The sequence below is a fragment of the Aphis gossypii genome, chromosome 1, assembly GCF_020184175.1.
Source record: "Aphis gossypii isolate Hap1 chromosome 1, ASM2018417v2, whole genome shotgun sequence".
NCBI lineage: Eukaryota > Metazoa > Arthropoda > Insecta > Hemiptera > Aphididae > Aphis > Aphis gossypii.
The window spans coordinates 59,575,068-59,597,525 of NC_065530.1; the positions used below are offsets into that span (position 1 = coordinate 59,575,068).

Consider the following 22,458-nt stretch of genomic DNA (forward strand, 5'->3'; position numbering starts at 1 on the left):
CCATCTTCGTTGTCACCACTTATTGACCTTGCAGTCAGTTGTTACTTGTTAGTTGTTAGTAGGTATCTTATTTGTTATTTCCTTATGCTTATTAGTCGCCAAAATTCTACCCGCATTAAATTTCTACAAGTAAAAATAGTAACAATAGAATTTGAGCATATGAGAAATATCTTTATAAAAATTAACAACGCATGTAACTTATAATACATATAAATGCCAAGTTCAAGGCCGTAGTTCTGGTCTATCGCTCTTTGTCCAAGTTCACTTTTTTTTCTTTATCATTCTCATCATCGGACGTTAATGACGTACCTATATGGCTACATACGTAATTTTACTTCATCGGATAGCACTAATTATACCATTGGACGAGGTACAGATCGTGCGTGACGAGCTCCCTGAGCTCGCCCGGGGAATTGAATATGCATTAAATACTCGAGTTTCCTATAATAGCGAGAGTTTATTTTGTAATTGATAACGGCGATGTTGTAGGCGTTACGTGCCACGATCTTCGTTGATGATTAGTCATCAATATTCAGTAATAGTCCGTTACATAAATATCTACTTATTAGAAACCAAAAATCCATAAAATATTTTAAGTACCTACCATAGACCTTGGTAAATGGTAATACATCAATAATTTTGTAGTTAAATTAAAATATGTGGAAAAAATTATTTAAATTTTCATTATACTGCCTTTATATGTTTCGATAACTATAAGCATGAAATAATAGTATTTTTTCTTCAGTAGAAAGTTATGTAACGTATAATACATAGTAAAAAAAGAACAGAATTTCACATACCGATTAAAATATAAATAAACTATTCTTTTTTGTTAAGTTTTTACTTTGTGTGATTAATTCGTGTAAATATATCAAAAAAGTGTGTTTACTAATTTCGTTTCGAGTTACTGCATATATTAATGCATCGTATCATTAGTAAAAAGTATTAACAAGCTACAACAAGGTCGTTGCATTTAAACAATTTGTTTTATGAAAATAAAAATATCTTCTTAAATTAAAAAATAGGTATAAATTATGTGCAATACCTATGTTTATTTTATTTTATAAACTACTTCAAAACATTGGTTAAACTAAATTTTTTTTTTTAATTGAATTAAAAAAAAAATACTCATAGTAGATTAAATAAAGAAGAAATAAAAAAGAATTTTTAAAATCTGTATTTTTTATTATATTCTAGTGGAGATTTTCATTTCTAATAGCTATGTAACAACTAACAAGGTATATTAAAACAATAATATCACATACGTAATATTTATATAAGCCATAAATAGATTGGCATAAGTATTTCAATATTCGTCTTAAAATTATTTAAAATCTTAATGTGATTTTATTAAGTTATATTACATAATATTAAATATTGTATGAAAATAGTACAATACATTAAAAATCTTTATACGTAAACAAATTTGTTAGCTATTTTGGACGGTAGAGTTGTAAACTTTTTCTCGCTAAGTTAGGTACCTATTGAATTTTTCGAGACTGAACCAGATATAAATTGCAAAAATAGTCGATTACTTGTGACCCAATTAGAATAAGGTTTGCAATGGCTTCGATGTGCGCACATTTTCTTCAAAGTACCGACAACAGACCGACACTTGGCCTTGACCGTGCGTGCAACAAACGATAATAATATGTACATACTCGAATAAATACTATAAGTATATATATTGTATAACATCGTGAGAGGAAAATACACTCAAAGATTTGTAATATATCGTATATTGAAATAGGATTTGTTACCTAATTTTAATACTTAACAGAACCTATACACTTTCCATATTTTTTTTAACCATAAGCATTTAATTATTGTATAGATAATACCGATTAAGAGATAACCCACAATCATCTAAATCACGTATTCAATTTCGATAATGGGTGTCCCATGATAATATTACATTACCAAAAATATTGATATTTTGTGGTAGGTACCTTGCATTAATGTATCAGTAACATTTTTTTTAACTATTACATATTTTTAAGTACCTATTACATTTCAGTTAATTGTTTCTGTTAACTATCAATAAAATAATAATTCATGAGTTTTTTTTATTCATAAAATACAGTATACATTGTTGTATTTTTTTGAAATACAATAGGCATTGGAAAACATAATTTCAGTGAATAGTGTATACATATAATATGTGTCCATATTTTAAATTGTTCATAGGAAAATATAATAAAATAATGAATTTTAAATAACTGTCAAAAAAGTTTTTATCAAAATTACTATGATATTCAATGACACAAAATATATATCAAATGCAATAAAATATTTGAAAATATACTGTTTATAAGACTGCTATGCACACATAAGCTAATATATATTAAATCAATACTTTCGATTAAAGCAGTTTTTCAAAAACTAAATTTGTAAACATAAATATGTTCTTTATCATAATTTGCGTCTCAGAAAAACTGACTCATTTATCTAGAGAGCCTATATCTATTATAGTGAGGCAATATATTTCAGTGCATTATATTTGTAACATATTTTTAATTAGAGAAAATTCTGACAAGCTACTTGTAATCTTATTTTTTTTCGTATTATTTTTTTAATAACTATTAAGTGTAGTTATTAGTTACTTAGTGGCTTTAAAAATTATCCGAAGGTTAAGTTAGTCTTGAGCATTTAACCCTTAAGATAAAATATATATGAAATAAATATTTTCCAGTAATATTGTATAAGTGAATGTTGTTGACAAATTAGTTCGAAAATAAATCTTTTTTATCGACATAAAGTCATAGAACGAATTTTAATTTTTTTAACTATTTTGCGTACAATAAATTAGTAAAATGTGATGTGTTCTATAAATAATATCGTATTTGTTTTATTTATTTCCAACATGTGCCTATACGTATTATATCAAATTATTGTTTGAGAAATTGCATTCCTTATCAAAACTTAAATAACAATGAAATTTGAACTCAACGAATTAAATAATAAAAATCTGCAATAAGATGTAAAACAATAATAGCACCTATATGCGTGACAAATGTAAATATTGATATAAGAATTACCGTGCGGGGTAAAGTTGGGTGTCTATAATCTTTTCCAAGCACGTGCTAAGGTATACGTCGATAGTCCTTCCCAACTAATAAAAAAAAGCATAAAAGTCAACCGTGTCCAGAATATAAATAATAGAACTGGTTGAACTTTGGTGGTAAAGTTAAGCAATTCGACGTAACGAAATTATGTGTGCACACAATTCCATAAAAACAACAAAGTCATATTATACCGATTGTCAATATCGATTTTGTCAGTACATTATAAAGTATTTTATCATCATAGTTAAATTTCCTATAATAGGTACATATATAATCTATCCGTTATAATATATAACTACATTGGCACGATGAACAATTTTTAAACTTGACACAGACAAAAAAATCAAGGATTCACACCTACCCAATAATATGAATTTTATGTCATTTAAATAATTATTTACAACAAAAAAACAACATTGTTAAATTTTATCGTTTCATATATTTTTTTTTTGTATATTATGAACATAAGAACATTTATCACACTTTACACTCGTATATAAGGCGAATGCCTCAGAAAAACATTTTTCGTCGGGCCACTGTACCTATATGGCCATATCATGCTTGCCTATACCTACAATCTACATATTATGATGTATTGCGTGCGTATGCAGTGATGGGTTAGCAAGGACGTGTGTCACTTATAAAGGCCTAAATGTCGCATATAGCGAAACGTACAATATATTAAAACGCCGTACATATACGTATATTCGTAAACGTATAAACGGTATTTATAATATATCCTTACCGTTTGAAATGAGATCGATTTTTGACGTGCGAATGGAACGATGGTTGATATCTAATCAGCATCGTTTGGCTTATGAACAGTGGAGAACACTCGCATTCACACACGCACGGCGAATATATAGAGAGAAACGCGCAGTATTATAGAATATTCGGAATCGGAGTTAACGACAAAAACACGAAAACCAGAAAGGAAAAACAATTATTAATATCCGTAACCCGAAAACAACAACAATCGCAATAACGTGTTCGTATGTGCAGTCCTCCGGAGCGACTTCAGCAGCTCGAAATGTCGTAAATATATAACGTAAAAGAAAAAAAAAAATTTGTTGTCGTACGCGCACACGGCAGGTAGGTATGTATTATAAATTATTATAATACAAAATTGTGTGATGATAACGCGCTCGTATTCAGCGGGACGTGTGTCGTTGTAGTGTTTCAGGAATACGATTCGTCTCGTGTTTACAATAAAATAATAATATTTTAATATTGTTATATGCGCGCGAGACCACAGACAACACTCCACGACCACGGCGGTAACGCGTGTGCTCTTCTTCGCGGCGCGGTAGCGACGACGGCGTCGGCGGCAACGGCGAAGGCGGCCGACGACGATTATGTTGTTATATTATTAACGGGTGGCGGCGGCAGCGGCGGCGGAGGAGGCTTCGGCCGCGTCTATGCGTACACATAATAATATTATGTATTTGCCATGTATTGTGTATTCGTATTATAATATCGGATTAGCAATGTGGGTGTGTGTGTGTATTATTGCACGCGGTGTTTTCTCGTTTTCTTCTTCGACTTGTCCGAAGTTCTTGTAAATTTTTTTTTTATTTTTTTTTTTTTATCTTTCGCGGTTATCGTGGACACAGCGCGCGGCGGAGTTCGCTCGACGGTATCTACATACACGTATAGGTATATACCAATAATACCTTCGGCTTCGGATTTATCGCGCGCGACACCTGACGGAGGTACTCGAACGACGGTTACAACGGCGACTATGCGGCGGCGGCGGCGGCGGCGATTAACCTTAAAGCTCCCAAACTCCTCCTCCTACTACTCCTTCTCTACAACGCCTCCACCTTAAACTATCAAAGGTACTGTACAATACGACTATGATGATAGGTATCACGATAACTCGTTGTTTTCTATAAATTGCAGACTGCAACAGCACGTGGTCCAATGACGACCGGCGAGATAAAACCACGGTTATACCTATGTATAGAGTATACCGCAGTAAAACCTCTCTATAGTGGACATCGTAAGGAAAATTAAAACGCCACTTAGAGGAATCCGTTAATAGAAGCGTTGTTCAGAAGTGTCCGTAAACATACGATTTTCACTGTATATTATAATATCAATATTCATAATACATATTATTATGCATCGTAGTCGCGGGTTCGTCGCGTACATAAAACCGCAATACCGAGCGGTGCAGTCCCTGTCCGACTGTAGTATATACTGTAATAATATTATAATATTAATCCTACGCGATAACGTAGGCGAGCTCGATATGCGACGTTATGTAATGCGCGCACGTGATATCCAACTGTCTGAAACCCCGTCGTCGGACAGATAATCGGGTCCGCGTGTATAGGACGAAACGGCGCACGCACGGACGGTCCCCTCCGCGACGGCCGTGATCTGTCGTTCCCCACCTGAAAGTTTTTGCTCGCGATTAGGATTTTCCCACTTCCGTGTTGGTTTTTTATTTTAATTTTTTGCACAACGCGCGTTTTTCGTTCTTGTGTGTAACGCCCGCAGTCCCTGTACGCATTATTTTCAAATCATAACATATTCTATACTTATGTGTGCTACCTATCCGCATGCCAATATATGGCTGCTGTATATTGTAGTATGATATAGGTGCGTACCTTTACTGTGGTGCCACGCACTACTTAGTGTTGGGTGGTAACTATACTAATACTGGTAAAGCGTATGTTATCCGTTACGTTTTGAGTAACGTGACCGTGCAATTATTAATGTACAATATACAAACACAGTTACAATAAGTATTAAGTACCTATACCTACATATTATTTATAAAGCGAATAGTTTCATAATATAATATTACATTAAATAACGCAGTATAGGTAACTTCATAAAATAAATCTACTGTAATTTAACGTCAACTATACAAATATATAGATAGAAATATGCTTATCGTATTTTTTTTACTTTAAACTTATTTGTTTAACATTAGTCTTTGAAAATAAAAAATTATTATTTCGACGGATATTACGCCTGTAGCATAAAAAGTATTCCAAATAAAATACTTTTTCAAAAAAAGCTCGTATTGGATTGTTAATGCGCAATACATCAACTTTCCAACCTTCTCCGAGGCCATGGCATTACTATACATAATACGTACCTATAAATAATCACTCTAAAGTCTAAACACAACTACCATGCTTTGATTGTAAGTATATACCACAAAATTCACCGGATTACTTTTATTGATTTTGTAAACAACTAATTGTGGATGAAATAACGAAAAAGTAACGTTATAACGCCTTATTTTGTTACCTACGACTTTATGAGTATCTAACTCGACTAAAATATAACTTTTAAAAAGTAACTTTTCTTTTACACGTCATATCCGTACATTTTATTCTACTATTCGTCGAGTAGTGTAATGGATTTCGCGTATACTTGTATATTATATACGATTGAGTACCATAATATAGTATAGGCAATCAACAAGTGTACGAGCTGTGTACCAGTATACGCGGATTATTCGCATCGCACAATATATAAAATCTGTACGGTATATCTACTCCTAAATTATAATGTAATTTGTAAACGCATATATATACTTTAAGTGTATTGTACCTATAAACCGTGTTTCCGCATGTTGCCTTTTGTTCTGCGTTCGGTTTATGTCGCACACTCGTGTATATGTGTGTGTGTGTGCGTGTGTGTGTGTGTGTATTTATGTTTGTATGTATATAGGTACGAACAGGTACACAATTTCGCGGTATAGGTAGGTACGTCAAAATTACACGTAGTATTATATGTATTTTTTTATTTATAAAATCCAGATTATTTCGTGCCTATTACCACGCGGTCGAATAAAACAACTAAACGAATTTAAAAATCATATCTAACTATACGAGTAGATAAAAGATTTGCTAAACAAAAAACTATTTGTTTTGTGTTGAAATGTATCATATAATGTTGATATTAAACGTTGCCATAATTTTTGCGTTTATCCGCACCTAAAGCTTAAGTATAAAATATATATATATGTATTTAATATAATCGTATAAAAATTGTTTTCAATATATGTAGTACTATAGTAATAATACAAATATAATAGAAATATAACTTCTCCGAACTTCTATGTATCCAAGATACGACAATACAGTACACTCAATTATTTTCAAGATTATTTACATTTCTGATAATATCAGATTTTATATTAATCTTAGTGAATGAGAACACCTGAACACGTACTTAATTTCGCTAGAATTATAAAAAAAAATACATTTGTATTTAGTAAACACATTGACTCATATAAAAATAGTTGCAACCGTACGAATATTGTAGATAAGTTCCTTCTTCCTATATTGGTTGTTAATAAAAAGAGCAAAAAGTGGATGAATTTGTACATTTATTGTTTAAAACTTTTAATATTTGAACAAATCGTATGTCTAGACGTCTAGTTCCTGTGTTATCGATCAGTTATCGATTACTATATAATATAGTTATAGATAACGCCTAAGAGAATAATATTTTTAATTAAGACTAAAAAATAATTATTTTAAATTATTTTTATTCTCCTACCTGATTTTACATTTAAAATACTTAAATCAAATAAATAGGTAATAATAATAATAATTGCATACATTAATATTTTGTAAATCTTGGTATGAAATAAATTTGAGTCTAGATGATTTAAAAAGCGAGCAATATATGGTTATAAATCACAAAATAGTAAAATAGGTACAGTATTTTTATAGTGAATTATAGTTAGAGTTTATTATTTCTATATAATATCATAAAATGGCAAGATAACTTATTTACGTTATTTTTTTAATGATCATATAATTGTTATAATAGTTAAAATTGTAATATAAAGGAGCTATATTTAAATTCAGCTTTAGAAATCTAGGAGTTACTATTTACTTGGAGCTTGGAAAAGGTTCTAGGATCCTCCTCCTCAACAACTATTTCATATAATGCTCTCCTCTTTTAATACAAATCAGATCAATTGATTAACTAATTTGATATATATATAAATGAATACCTACATTTTAATTAGAACTTATATTATTGTGTATTGTATAAATTGTATTGTGGATATACGAGTACCTACTTGAATATACTTTTTAAATTGTAAATAATAATAATAATAATAGCCAATAATTATAAAATAAATAACAATCAAGCTTAAAATTGTTAAAGACAATACTTAAAACAATAATAATAAAAAAATGTACTTACGTATACAAAAATTAAACAATTGTTATATATATATATATACAATGATTATTTTTTTATACTACGTGAAATTTAATATAAAAAATCTATAAAATGAAAATACACATTTATTTCTATTGTAAAGAAAAATCTATACTTACAATTAGGTTTCTTATCAAACAGCCAAAATACATTTTTTTATAGGGTTCAAACAAAAAGTATAATTATAAATTTAAAACCTTAAAAAATTATATAAACAGACTTTGAATAGGTACTTGTTTAAGTTTTTAAACGGCCATAGTTTGTGTAAAAAAATAACCACGATGGTATGATAACAGTTTTCGCAGCTATAATGATATTATAATAAAGCTTAGAAAGTATTGTACGTTAAACATTTAATAGATATACATATATTTGCGAGTTATTTACTTGTAAATGTTAAACAATCTCACATTCCCACGGTTTTATTAAGCTGCAAACCCTAAATTTACATTTGTTATTTAAATAGTAAACAAGGTTATTAACAAGACTTGTCTATGCACATTAAATAATATTGGTTTGTTTTTCCTTGTCAATTGTAAAAGATACATATTATATACTTATTTAATCACATAATATGTATATTTTATATGGTATTTTTCATTGATGTTTATTATTCATAAAAATAAAACATATTGTGTTAAATATTAAATATTATAAGCTATTCAATTACGTTTTAATGAATAATGTTATAGCGGTACTTGCAATACTTAAAATGAAAAAGTTGAAGTTAAATATTTACTAAGTTAGGTATAGTAACTATAATGTTTAAACAACTTTAAATGTAAAAAAAAGTCCATTGTATTACGAACGTAATTTTATTATTTTAGTACGACTCTAGAGATTTTAAAACAATAATTTGTCGTGGAGTTAACGGAAACAATTTCGTGGAAACTGTATTAAAATTATGATTATCCAAGCTTATAAATGAGTGTTCAATATTATTACAATAAATAATATACACTTTAAAGCATTAAAAATTTAATCATAATTACGGTGTTATATTACAAAATTCTGAACTACAAAACATAGTAACCCTCATGTTATGGTTGAAAAAATGCATTACGTTTATAACCATAAATACATATGTAATATGTATAACTGTATAATATGTACATAATATACATATCCCCCAAAGACCCATTAGGTATTTACATGTAACTTTGTTGTTGAAATATGTACACTTTATAATGGGGAGATAACCTTCAAAATTTGAGGTAAATGTATTATTTTAGATTCAAAGAGGAGCAAGGGAGCTGTTGACTCTACAATAATAATAAGTTATTAATATTTTTCGGAAAACACTTTTTATGTTGATTGGAATTTTAAAAGTCTTTTGTTAGGATATTATCAGTCAATCGAATTATTAATACATAGATATTGATGGTATTTGACGAATATGTTCACATTTTCAGTTTTTTTAAATAATTATAAATGATTTTTATAATTATTATAATAAATTAATAACAGTTAAATCATTGATAGATCAAGGTATATTTTTTAAACCGTTTAAACCAGAGCTTTTCAATTGGGGATAAGTAGACCACTAGGAGTCAGTGGAAAAAATCGTGATGGAAAAAGTGAAATTTGTTGCGTTTAATGGAAATATGGCTTATTGTTGATGAAATACTGTAAATATTGTAAATCAGTTTTTTATAATATAAATAATATAAAAAAAAGTATATTATAACTATAATAAGAATAATAAGAGTATAATATATCATTATTGTTTAATAATTATTATCTATCGTATGTAAAAATATATGAAAAGTCAATGACGTATTTAAGAAGGGGCAAGAGGGGCAATTTCCCCGGGCAGCACTTTTTTGGGGGCAGTTAATTTAACTGGAAGTTTTTATTTTTAAACTGATTTAAACTGTTGTAAAAAAAAATGTGTACCACGACAGTAAAATCCTAAATACGCCACTGTGACAAGTCCGCAATAAAGTAGTGGTGAGAGGTCAAGGGATAAGTGAATGAAAAAGAATTGAAAAAAGCTGGTTTGGACAATAAACACATTTTAACAGTACCTACGATTGTTGGTATTTTTATAGTACAAATTATGATATTTTATTCTTAGTAAAATCATATAGATTTTTATCTGGTGTGTTACTAAATACTAATTCCAGATCTCTGTAGTTTTACACACAATATATTGTGACTAAAAATTGTCATGCTTTCAAATTGTACGCAGTAGACACTATGAAAAAGATTAAAGAACATTCACAATAATCTAAATTTACATTATTAATTATTATAGGAATACTAGCCTGTATTACACATCGGCGTACCTATTTTACGGACCACATGTCATTATCCAATATTACTTAATATGTAAATTTATTTGTATAGATTATTGACAAAACAAAAAAATACTTCCTATTTATGATTTATCCGTAAAACATTGTATAATTTTAAATTATTCTGTATTTATATTGTTTCGTAACGATGATGATGTGATGACACCAAAGAATTTATATTTTTTTCATGGGTTAATTATTATGACTATGTTTTCCTGTGATAATTTTCTTTATCCTAAATTATAAATATAACGATTAATCGTAAAAAATTAATTTATTTTCGAATCAAACTAAATCAAAATCGATAAACGATTTAATTTAATGAAATAATTACAAAATAATCATTGTTAAATAAGATTAACGAGTAATAAAAACACTTATATATGCTTACATAAATATTTTTACGCAGTACAAATATATATTTTGTTACACTTTTGTCAACAATTTTTATAAATTTATATTTTTTATAGTTATTAAATTAGTAGTTGAAATTAAAATATAAGGTCAACACATCTATTCTTGTTTTAAATTACTCAACCATCATCGTGTTAAATATTAATAACAATTATACTCACAGAACCAGAAAATAAGTTTTATCTTAATATAACAGGAGTTTAATAGATAAATGTATAATAATTGATTTTATCGAAAATATGTTGTTACTAAAATTGTTACGCATACAAGTCACGGAAAGATTTGAAGTGATAACTGCAGACAACGAACATGTAAAAATGAATATAGTACAATTTTTTAGACAAAACAATTTAAAGTTTACGACGTGAGATTAAAAGTACACGAACAGTCTTGTTTTTTTTTTTTGACAAAAAGTGAGAATGACGACTAAAAACAACGTTTTTCGTATATATATATTATATAGGTACACACGTTATATAAACATTACATACAAATACAAGTTTAATAATACGTATTTTAAAATAGTTGCAATGCATGTATGTAATGATATCATTGTCACAAACACGATAATCGTATGTAATATAATATATTTCATAATATTATTAAATCATCTCGCATTAATTATCGAGAAAAGTACGTGACGGTGGCGGCCGAAAGTCACACTGTTTTGTAACCTCCGCGATAACATCGAACGTCGTTCGATTCAAAAACTCTTTTCTCGACACCACCCGCGCGCGTGAAATAATTTGGCGGATGTAATGTATAAAGGTAAACATTTTTCGCAAAGTGGGTTACCGTGTATTATCGGGTAAAAGTGCTTTTACGATACGCCCACAATGACGCCCGTCGTTAGCCTTTTACAAACCGCACGGTCGATAAGCGTCTAATGTAAAAAAAAAAAAAGTAAAAAGAGTAAAGAGCGTACATTGTAGACGCGCGGGCGCGTACACACACAATATATATATATATATATTATATAGATATATAGTTATATTTATATATATATATAATATTGTACATTATATATCTATACACCTGTCAAAATCCAAAAGGTTAAAGGCTTTAAAACGGAGAAACGACCCCTCACGACACCTCTCCAATTCCCAAAAGCTATGTATTATAATTCATGCGCCAAAGTCTCCAGTTTTGTCCTCATTATGCCTGGTATATAAATGTATATAGGACGTGGTGACAAACAATCTTTGGTCGCGCACATTACACTGCTTATATATACTATACCTATAATACAGCTATATACATTTTATCATAATATATTATACTGAGAAAAGTTTTTTCCGCCAACTATGGTGACTGTTTATACAGGTAGCAGGTTTATTCATGGACAGCGGTAATAACTACTAGATTAACGACCGACAAATTTGCAGTTGGGCAAGGATAAAAAAGCATTCTTTAAATGATGGATAATATTAAAATATTTAAATTCATATATAATGACTTCTAAAATTCGTTGAATAAAATAACCACCTGTTCATTCGTACTTATTTTTGAGCACAAATGATTATACATTGTAATTTATTAAATAAACAAAATATTATTTATAATAATTGTTTATCTGTTTTTTCAAAATTACAATATTAGATGTTACAGGAAATTTGTTAAATTAATTCAATATACATATTTTATTATTATAGACCAGTATTATTGCGTAAAGACTGTGTTTATATATAGTGTATGCGTCTATTAAATATAAATGATATTTTGAATTTTCACAAAATTAAGAAATAATAACATGGTATTAATCAAATATGTCAGCTTGTAAAATATATATTAGACATCTCCTATTATATGTATTATTTATATAGGAAGTAAGTATCAACATATATACTATTTGTTTATATTAAATTAATGTTTATTGTTTTGATGTTTCATAAAAAAGTAAAATATTAAAAATCTTTAGACGATTCATAAAACGTTTATTTTACTTCGAACGATATTTTATTGGACTTTTATGTATATACTCGTACAATTATTTTACTAAGAGACTTTTCTACTATAATTTATGAAGTTGTGTATGTTAAAATTTCGCAGAATTTTTCTTTTACATCGAAAGCTATCTAAGGTTATTTTAGGCGTTACTACATATGTCTATGAGTTAATTTATACATCAGTGCACAAAAAAACAGCGTTTAATTGACCAATATAAAAAGGGATAAATATAATGATGTACGTTTGACAAATTCAAAGCGTACTATTATAAAAAATATTAAAATAACTGTTTATAATAAAATACAATTTAATCTCAATTTTAAAATTAAGAATTTTAATTTTTGATTCGATTTTGAAGAACTTACAAACATAATTTTGACTTTTTACTTGAATGTATTATTTTAAAAATATATCATAAAAAATAATCGATTAATCAATTATTTTTGTTTAAATTAAAATTATTTAAAAAACCATTAAAATTTTCAAAAACTTTGGATATGTTTTCAAAACATTAGAGATTATAAAAATCTAAACACTGCAATTTGTGGCGGTGCGGAAAATGTAAGTATAAATTATCATTTATTATACTGGAGGTAAACACATATGTTGATTTTTTCGGAAAATAGATCACCCGCTATTTTATATTTTAATTTATGCAGGGATATTGTACTACAAGTATATAATAATTATAATTATATATGAGGCCGCTGGCCGTGACGGAAAAACAGTTAGATAGATAATCGGTGACGGACATGATAACAATATAGCTTTATAGTTTATAGTCGTTTATAATCGTTTTATTGAGATCGATCGATGGGAAATATTGCGTTTGCCCATCATTCATGAATACCATACATACATGTGGTACGGTCACCAAAGGTTACGGCGCGGTATCTTTTGTGTGCAAAAATCGCATCAATAAAAAAAAAGTAGCAACCAAATTTATCTTCGACGAGTTATATTTTATTAGGTATAGCCGTATAGGTACCTACAGCAGACGGTTACGCGAAAGCGCGGCAAATGATTATACTGTAAGATTCCAGAATAGCGGTCGCAATGTTGTCACACTGCTCTGCACTACTGAATTAAACAAACATCAATCGTTATTTAGTCTATATAATATTATTAATTATGTATATTATATTAATATAATATTATGTTGTCAATCACATCATGTTTCTTACGACTTTATTTAAGATTTCTACTTATATATAAATTATTATTTAAATATCATAATTTCTATACACTTATGTACCTACCTAATATGTTATTTAATTCGCCATTGCCGAAAAATTGTTACAAGGACGTAGAATCCCGCATAAAACTTAACCAAACATGATTCAAGTAGTCGACGGAAATATTCACAAAGTATCCTGCGGTCATTTTAATTACTTCCAATGGTTAAGTTCATGATGAAATATCTACCTACTTAAAAAAAAAAAAATTGGCAAGAACGAGATAAACAACAGAAGTGTTTTTAGCGCTTGTACTTCATTTGTATTATAGGAAACGAATTTCATTGGATTTTTCTTGTTTTTTATGCATTTAAATCTGTATTAATTTTTTCGACTCAAATTATAACTTTACAGGGACGCGCGATCAGAACTCAAACGGCCTTTTCATTTCCAAGTCCGACTTAATAATGTGTTCACGAACTTTTTGTCCACTCGATCGGGGCGCCACTGCGGATCCCATATTGCCATATACGTAGGTACTGACATATTAATTATTTCGCTGACGAACAGTCGATAAATTTAATATTAATATATAAATTATGATAAAATTATTACATAATAAGACGTCGTCGTTCACGCTAGCCATCGATACACAAACAATGGGACATCTTCTATTATATAGCGATCAATCGACGAAACTGTAATATATTACAAAAGTATACAATTCCCTCAGGTGCAAAACATAAAATACGTAATAAATATGATAATAGTATAAAATAGTATTATTATTATTATTATTATTATTTATTACACACTATCGGATGTAATAATAGGTATGTTTGTATTTTTTTTTTTTTTTACACCTATATGGGACAATGATGCGCTGTACGCACGATATTGCGGCGTACCCGTCGCGTCCGAGAGTTCAAGGGCGCGCGTGCACACACACATACACACACCCAGAGACATTGTTTGCGCTCGCAGTCGACGAACGATTTTCGGACGGAGGTGGCGGCGGCGCGCGGTGGTATAAATGGCAAGCCCCTGTGCGCGCGGACACTGCCGGAGCACCCACCGGTGTGTGTGTGCCGCCGCGCCACCGACCGACCGAATAATATCACCAAGTCATCGTCGTGCCTAAAATAATAATAATAATATTATATATTATATACGATACTATTATTATTATTGTAATAACAATATTAATGTACTGCAAAGTCGTTCATCATCACCGTCATCGTTATCACGCGATATAAATTGCGCAGCGAACGTAACGCCCCGCGGGTCGCATGACTCGTTGCCGTGACGTCAAAGCCTCCTTCCCACCGTCACCGCGACAAGCAGCCGTCGGGGCCGGCGGCCGCGGACGGCGACGAGCGGGGTTGGCCGCGGCGGTCAGACCTCCGCGCGGCGCTGGGCAATGGAAATCGGGTGCCGCCGCCCGAAGAACGCGGACGACTACGCGGAGCGTGTGCGAAATGCATTTTATGCTTTCTTGCAGAGCGCGCGAATCAAACCGGTGGCGGCGGCGGCGGCGGTGGCGCGGAGGGAGCGCTGCTTCGGGCTCGTTCGCAGAAAGCGACCTGGTCCCCGTGCCGACTAAGTGTATATTATGTTGCTTTTTTTTTTTCGCCACGCGATTCCTGGTCCCCAACCCACCGCCGCCGGTATTTAAACAGCCTCCATTGCGATTTTCTTAAGACGTAGTAACACATCCGAGTGACTATAGGTGTACGCGGCTGTAGACGACCAGCTCGATTTCTGTTTTAAAACACATCATCTGTTGTAAAGTTTCGTCGTACGCGCATGTACGTATACAAAGCGACAGCCGTAATTAGCATATTTTTTTTTATTTTTTTATCCGCCTTTGTTTGTTTACAAAATGATGTTTTTCGTTATTACTACAAGCACCTATTATTATTATTATTATTATTTGTGAAATTTTAAGTCCACCAAGAGTGTAAGCATATGTGCTGTGCGGAATAATTTAGTCGATGTCATTTGGGATAGATAAATGTGTAATTTGACCTATTTCTCAAGTGTCGGATGGACCATATTTGCTTATAAATGTATACTTAATAACATGCTTTAGCATACTTTTGCTGATTACTGTGTACGCAGAACATTTTATATAAAGTTTAAATAGTGTTTTAAACTGCAGTTGTTTTAGCATTGATTTTTTTAACATTTAGGTATACATTTATTCGTATCGATACCTACATACTTATCTAAAAGTTTGAAGTTACGAAAATGAGTGTTTCAAATGATTTATGTCTTAATTGTACATAAATAATTAAAAAATGGCTGATTAATATTTATTAGTAAAATGTAAATATCTTAAAATAGTTATAACTTTTAATTTGTTTTATTATTATTATAATTATTTAACAATTTAAAAAATTTATATAACCAATTGGCTTTTTATAACAAAATATTCACAATTTTAATTAATTCAACCGATATTATATGTTTTTATTATATTTTTATACTTAGCATAGTTACGTAAAATTATGATTTGTTATTGTCCTAATGTCCTAGATATAATTTTTTTTAATAAAGAATTTTTTGTAAAATTAGTCAAACTATGCTCTGTAGTATTCCATCCACCTACCATTAAGTCGAATAATTTTGCAAAAAAATACTTTATTAATAAGGAATTATTCGAATTGAATCTTAACTGAAAAAAAAAACATATCGAGGAAAAAATTGATTATAATAATTATTAAGCACCCTTATGGATGTTGACTATAACGATTTTAATAAAAACAACATTTTTTCTCATTTAAGTTTACATCGATATAGTATAGAACACAGACTAAGAACTTTCTACAGTTTTTTAACGATTGTAAAATTCGGCAATTTACTGGGACGATTTCAAAATTGTGTAGGTTTTTTTGGTGAGATCCAATTTAATTGTACTCTCAAGAAGAACTGTCATACCTAGAACACGAATGCTAGGTGGCTGGGCGGATTGTTTTAACAAACAAGGTATGACAATAGTTCCCTGAGTTCCCTCAATCAATTTAAAAACAAAACGATGCAACTCGAGTTCTATTACAGCGTATATTTTGATATAATTCATTTATATAGTATTTAGATATTATAATATATAATACAAAAAACTGCATATCAATCTATATTTTATATAATTATTTTTATTTACTTATTAAAAAAATTACATTGTTTATTATACAAAATTAAAACATAGATAAAATAATTAGTATGTCTAAAACAATAATTTTTTTTATGCATCTATAGATCTTATAAGTTATTTTGTTTAAATAACACATACACTGCGTTTAAAAGTCAAAATTAAGCATTTGTTTTATTATTATTACCAACTCTTTCCTTAACAAAAACTATTATATCCGGTATACGACCCTGATATCTATGTAATTACGCTACATGGACAATGTAAAATATTTAATTAGTTATTAATTATGATGTTGCTTATATTTAAAATTGTCTTATTCATTTTTTTATAAACTAATGCTTGGATATTTATGACATTATTAACATAATTATTTTAGTTAATTTTAAGATATTCATATACAATATACATAAAAGCAAATAATAAAAAATATTTATTGTTAAAATCATCGAGTCACTAATAAAAAAGAAATGTACATGTTATTAAATATTTATATGATTGATAAATGTAAAATATTATTTTTAATTACTACAAAATTTATAGACGTGAGCTTAAACAATAAGTGTATAAAATATCAAGTTTAAATATTTCTGTCCAAGTTTATAGTTATTAATCCAATATACCCGAATATGTTTCAATAATAATAATAATAATAATAATAATAGTCATAGTTACTATTATTATAATTCATATTATTTATTAATATATATAAAAAATTTAATTTTTTTTCGAGAATAATTGTAGATATTTTAGTGAAATCGGGCAATGTGCCGGTGCGTCCACAAAGATAGCACCAGCATGTTTTCTTGTGGATTTGAAAAGTTTAGGGGCCCTAACAAAATCCAAAAATCCCCAAACAAAATCTAGCGAATTCTTAGTAAATTTTGATACCTATTACCCTAGCATAATGTGCCGGTGCCAATTTGACGGACATGAATAATATCCTAAAAAGTTTTTGTGTTCTAAATAAAGTATAACGTAATTCTAGAGGAACCAATAACTTCTTCATTTGGATTCCAAATTTAAGATCTCTTATGTATATTACATCCTTTATACTTCATAAAATTAATTTATTATTTTATAATTTAAATGTATTAATTAAATTTTATACAAAAATGATAATACATAATATGTTTATTTCTAATGCTTTAAAGTTTAAATATTTATATTGCCGATTAGTATTGATTCAAAATTTTTCAAAAATTTAACTAAAAGTGAGCATTTTAATATAAAAAACATTAGAAACTTATAATAATAATAACTGGTACAGTTTTCGAGCCCAAATAGTGTTAATTCTTATACCAAATACATGTATAATTAGTTAGTAATAAATGTCTGTATAATTAACAATTAAAATCATTAGCAGTCCGAACATAATTTGTCCACATTGCGTGTATCTACTTTTAGCCTTGGGTCGTATTTTTTACTAACAAATAAACCATTGTTTCCTATTTTTTTTTTCAATTTTTTGCTAAAAAACAAATAATAGGCAAATAAAATAATATATGTTTTTGCGAGACTCAGGAAACGATGCAAATAATCGTTCCAGACATTGCGCATCAACTGTTATTCAAGGTAAATGTCAGATTTCGTAATTTCAATCTTTTTTTTTGATATTTTAGATTCAAATTTTTTTCCTGTACTTTTTTATTAATAAAAGTTAACAATAAGTTATGTATAAATGATTGGTTAAATATATATTTCCGTCTGTAAAAATAAGAAAATTTTTGGCAGTGTTTAAAAATCAGGAAATGTAACATTAATAATTTCAATTTTGTTTTAATTGTTTTTCTACTGTTTAATAAAACATGACTTTCAAATGTATAATAATTAATAATAATAATAATAATAATCAGTTTAATGTTAACCTAAAGTGAATAAAATTAAACAAGCTCACAAAATTCAGTATATACTTTTTGTTTGCACTTTTTATTATTTTGAAATCATTTAAGAACTTTTAAATCATTTTCAAATACTATACCTAGAACTTTTAATTTTTTATATTACAATATTTTTGTAATAATATTTGAATATTCCGAAAGAAAATCTAATTAGAATATTATTTTTTAAAAAAATGTATACAATTTATCAAATATTGATAGTTATAATTTATAAAACTAAAAAAAATTAAAAATTTAGTTAAGTTATGTTAAATGTTTTTTTATTATTTTTAAAATGCTGGTATGAATATTTGCTATTAAATATATGAAAAAATAAAAAAGAGACAAATACATAATATAGGTATTATATGTATAAATTGTGTTTTTCCATTTAATATTCACAATTGATTAATAACACATTACAGGACATAGCATTTAACAAGTCTAAATAAAACTGCATAAAAATTAATTATCATGTAACCTTAATAGTTGTATATAAATATTTGCCAACTAATCTTTAAATAATAAAAACATACAGACTTACTACTTAGTACTTTTGCCATTATCTTACACTTACAGTTTTGTTACTTGTTTACGAACTCGTTTTTATTGTTATGATTTTGTAATACAAGATTTTACAAATTTCATATCATATATTTATACCTAATGTATATGGAATTATAAAAAAATTAAATTATTAAATTAAAATGCACTTAAATATACAATTAGCAAAAGACATAAATAACATTCATAGAGGTATAACCGTTATATTATGAATGATAAATAAAAATAAATTTATTGTGTGTATTCACTATCTTGAACAATACACCTTAACTGGCTTAACTATACAATTATTGTAAATTTAAAATAATATTATTAAGAAAGTAAAATTATTTTATACTATACAATGTATAATACAACTATATTATAATATAATATATAATAAATAATAATATATTTTATTTTATTATAATAATCAAATTTAGTGAGGTTTATTTTTATTATTGTTATTATTAATGTACAAAAATAAATTTTCAATATTACGTATTTATTTAAAAAAGAAAAAGAAAATTTAGCCTTGTAAGAAAGTAAGAATATATATAAATAAAAAAAATAGATAAATGCGTATCCGTGTGAACTCTTTTTGTACTGATATATTTGACCTTACACGCTTTTTAAATTTAAACATAAATAATATATATTTTTTAAAATTTAACTTCCTTAACAAAAAAAATTGTGCGTAACTACGCAAAAAACCTATATATTTTTCGGATACAAGCATCAAAATAAATGAAAATTAAAACTATTTTCAAATAACTGGTTTTTACTTATCAAAATTAAATTTATTTTATAATTACTCAATTCATTTCTTGTATATATATGAGTATCAGAGTATTTAATGTTATGGTGAGCATAATAGTAGACCAACATATTCCTGAGTATCCCCTTACCACTACAGTCTACAATATTCAGCTCACTAAAGTTTTAAATAATTATTATTCAAAAACTTCTCGTTCGAATTTCAATTTTTATATATTAAAATACTCCAAAAAATATTCTGTTTCAAAATATGAAGTTAAAAACTGTCATTCAAAATAATGAAAAACACTAATACGATGATAATTATTTATACTTAAATATTATTTTAATATTTAAGCTAATATGTATGATATTATAAACAAATATTAAATTTATATTCTAATCTATAACATATGCTGTATATTTAAAATTTTTCAATAAATGGTAATCATAAAAAATTCTGAAATTTATATTTTTTGGAAAATAATGTATACAAATATAAATACAATTTTATTGTTCACAAACGTATTGTCTTAATAAACTTTTATTTATCAATTAAAGCAATTCACATTTAATTTATATTATCTATTTAAAATAAATAAAATATTGAGTATAATTTATAATATTATTTTGTGATTTTAATTCTGAATTATAATTTGTGCATTATTCTTGGATAATTTGCTTTAGGTAAATTCATAAGACTGCGAGTTGTACACATTTAATAAATGGTTCATAGGTATTATACGTTAAAAAATATTTTGTGAAAACAACCGATTATAGAATATTTGATTATACAAACCATTCAAAAAATAAAACAATGTTTTTCAGTGTAAATATTAAATACTCGTATTAACCTTGATTAACATAACAAGTATCATGTAGGTATATAATAATGTTTATATTTTTTACCACACATGACTTTTCAATGTAAATTAGTTTAATTTACATGGCCCTAGGCAGGTTAGGTTAGAATAAATACAATTAACCTATACATTTATTTATTTTATTCGATTAAATAGGTCTGATTAAATAAAGATTGCGTGTATCTAATAAAGAAAAATAGTTTAATATGTATGTCATCTTTTACAGTGAGTCTGTTATTTAATATTTCTATTTATTTTAAGTGTAAATTTTTAAATATATAATACAATTAGTAAAATCTTTAAAAAAATACTCTCATGCTTTAAACAAAATATTGTAATAAATATAACTGGCAATCTTACCAATTACAACAAATACAACTAATAATATTTTGAATTTAAAGTATAGTTTATACTATAACATTACATGAGTTAATATTTACTTGTAATGTTACTTTTAATGTAAAATTGTATTCTTCCAAGTGTGTTGAAATTTATTATATTATGTATTATATTATAGGTATATAGGTAGGTACTAATATATAATAGATATTACAAAAATATCTTATTTTGTAAAAAATGTTCATATTATTTGAACAAGGAGAATTACAAGTTAAAATGAAAAATAGCATTCACTAATTTATATTTATACTATATCTATTAAGTAATAACCAATTTTAAAAATATATTACAAAACACTCATTACTTATAAAAGTTGTTGTAGTAATAATTATATTTAAATACTAGGAAAAGGTACTTCAACAAAAAAATTATATTTGTGTTCTAAAAATAACATTGACATAAATTTAGTTCATCGACTGTGGTTCATCACTGATGATGATTATAATGATATTGATATATAAATAATATTATAAAATGGAAACTTGACAAGAATTGGTAATGTGACATTGGCAAAAAATATTTACAAATATCACAACAGTACATAATATACTCGTGTCATGCCTATTGAATAAATCAAGGAGTTGATAACTTACTCACAAACGTGATGACATATATACATGTAACTTAAATTAAAGATAAAATTCAAGAATTTATCTTAATAAGTAGCTTTACCTCATTTAAAATTTACATTATTTACTATAAAAATTGTAATAAATAAAAATATTTATAAAAAATTTAAAGATGTAAATATAAATTATTTACC

General features: G+C 27.7%; 2 protein-coding genes across 4 annotated transcripts in view; one reads left to right on the forward strand and one right to left on the reverse strand.

Annotated features, from left to right (window-relative positions):
• The window catches only part of LOC114128545 (uncharacterized), a 118,970-nt gene that overhangs the window by 81,935 nt on the left and 14,577 nt on the right, over positions 1–22,458 (reverse strand). The window contains exon 1 of one of the 3 annotated variants that reach the window (XM_027993078.2): positions 3,811–4,358. The exons of the other annotated variants lie outside the window; for them this stretch is intronic. The gene's annotated coding sequence lies outside the window, so the exon portion shown is untranslated. Of the gene's footprint in view, positions 1–3,810; positions 4,359–22,458 lie in introns of those variants that run through there. 3 annotated transcript variants of the gene reach the window in all.
• LOC114122032 (high mobility group protein B2-like) overlaps positions 17,387–22,458 on the forward strand; it is a 189,845-nt gene continuing 184,773 nt past the window's right edge. Inside the window, exon 1 of the mRNA XM_050197825.1 lies at positions 17,387–17,392. The gene's annotated coding sequence lies outside the window, so the exon portion shown is untranslated. The remainder of the gene's footprint in view (positions 17,393–22,458) is intronic.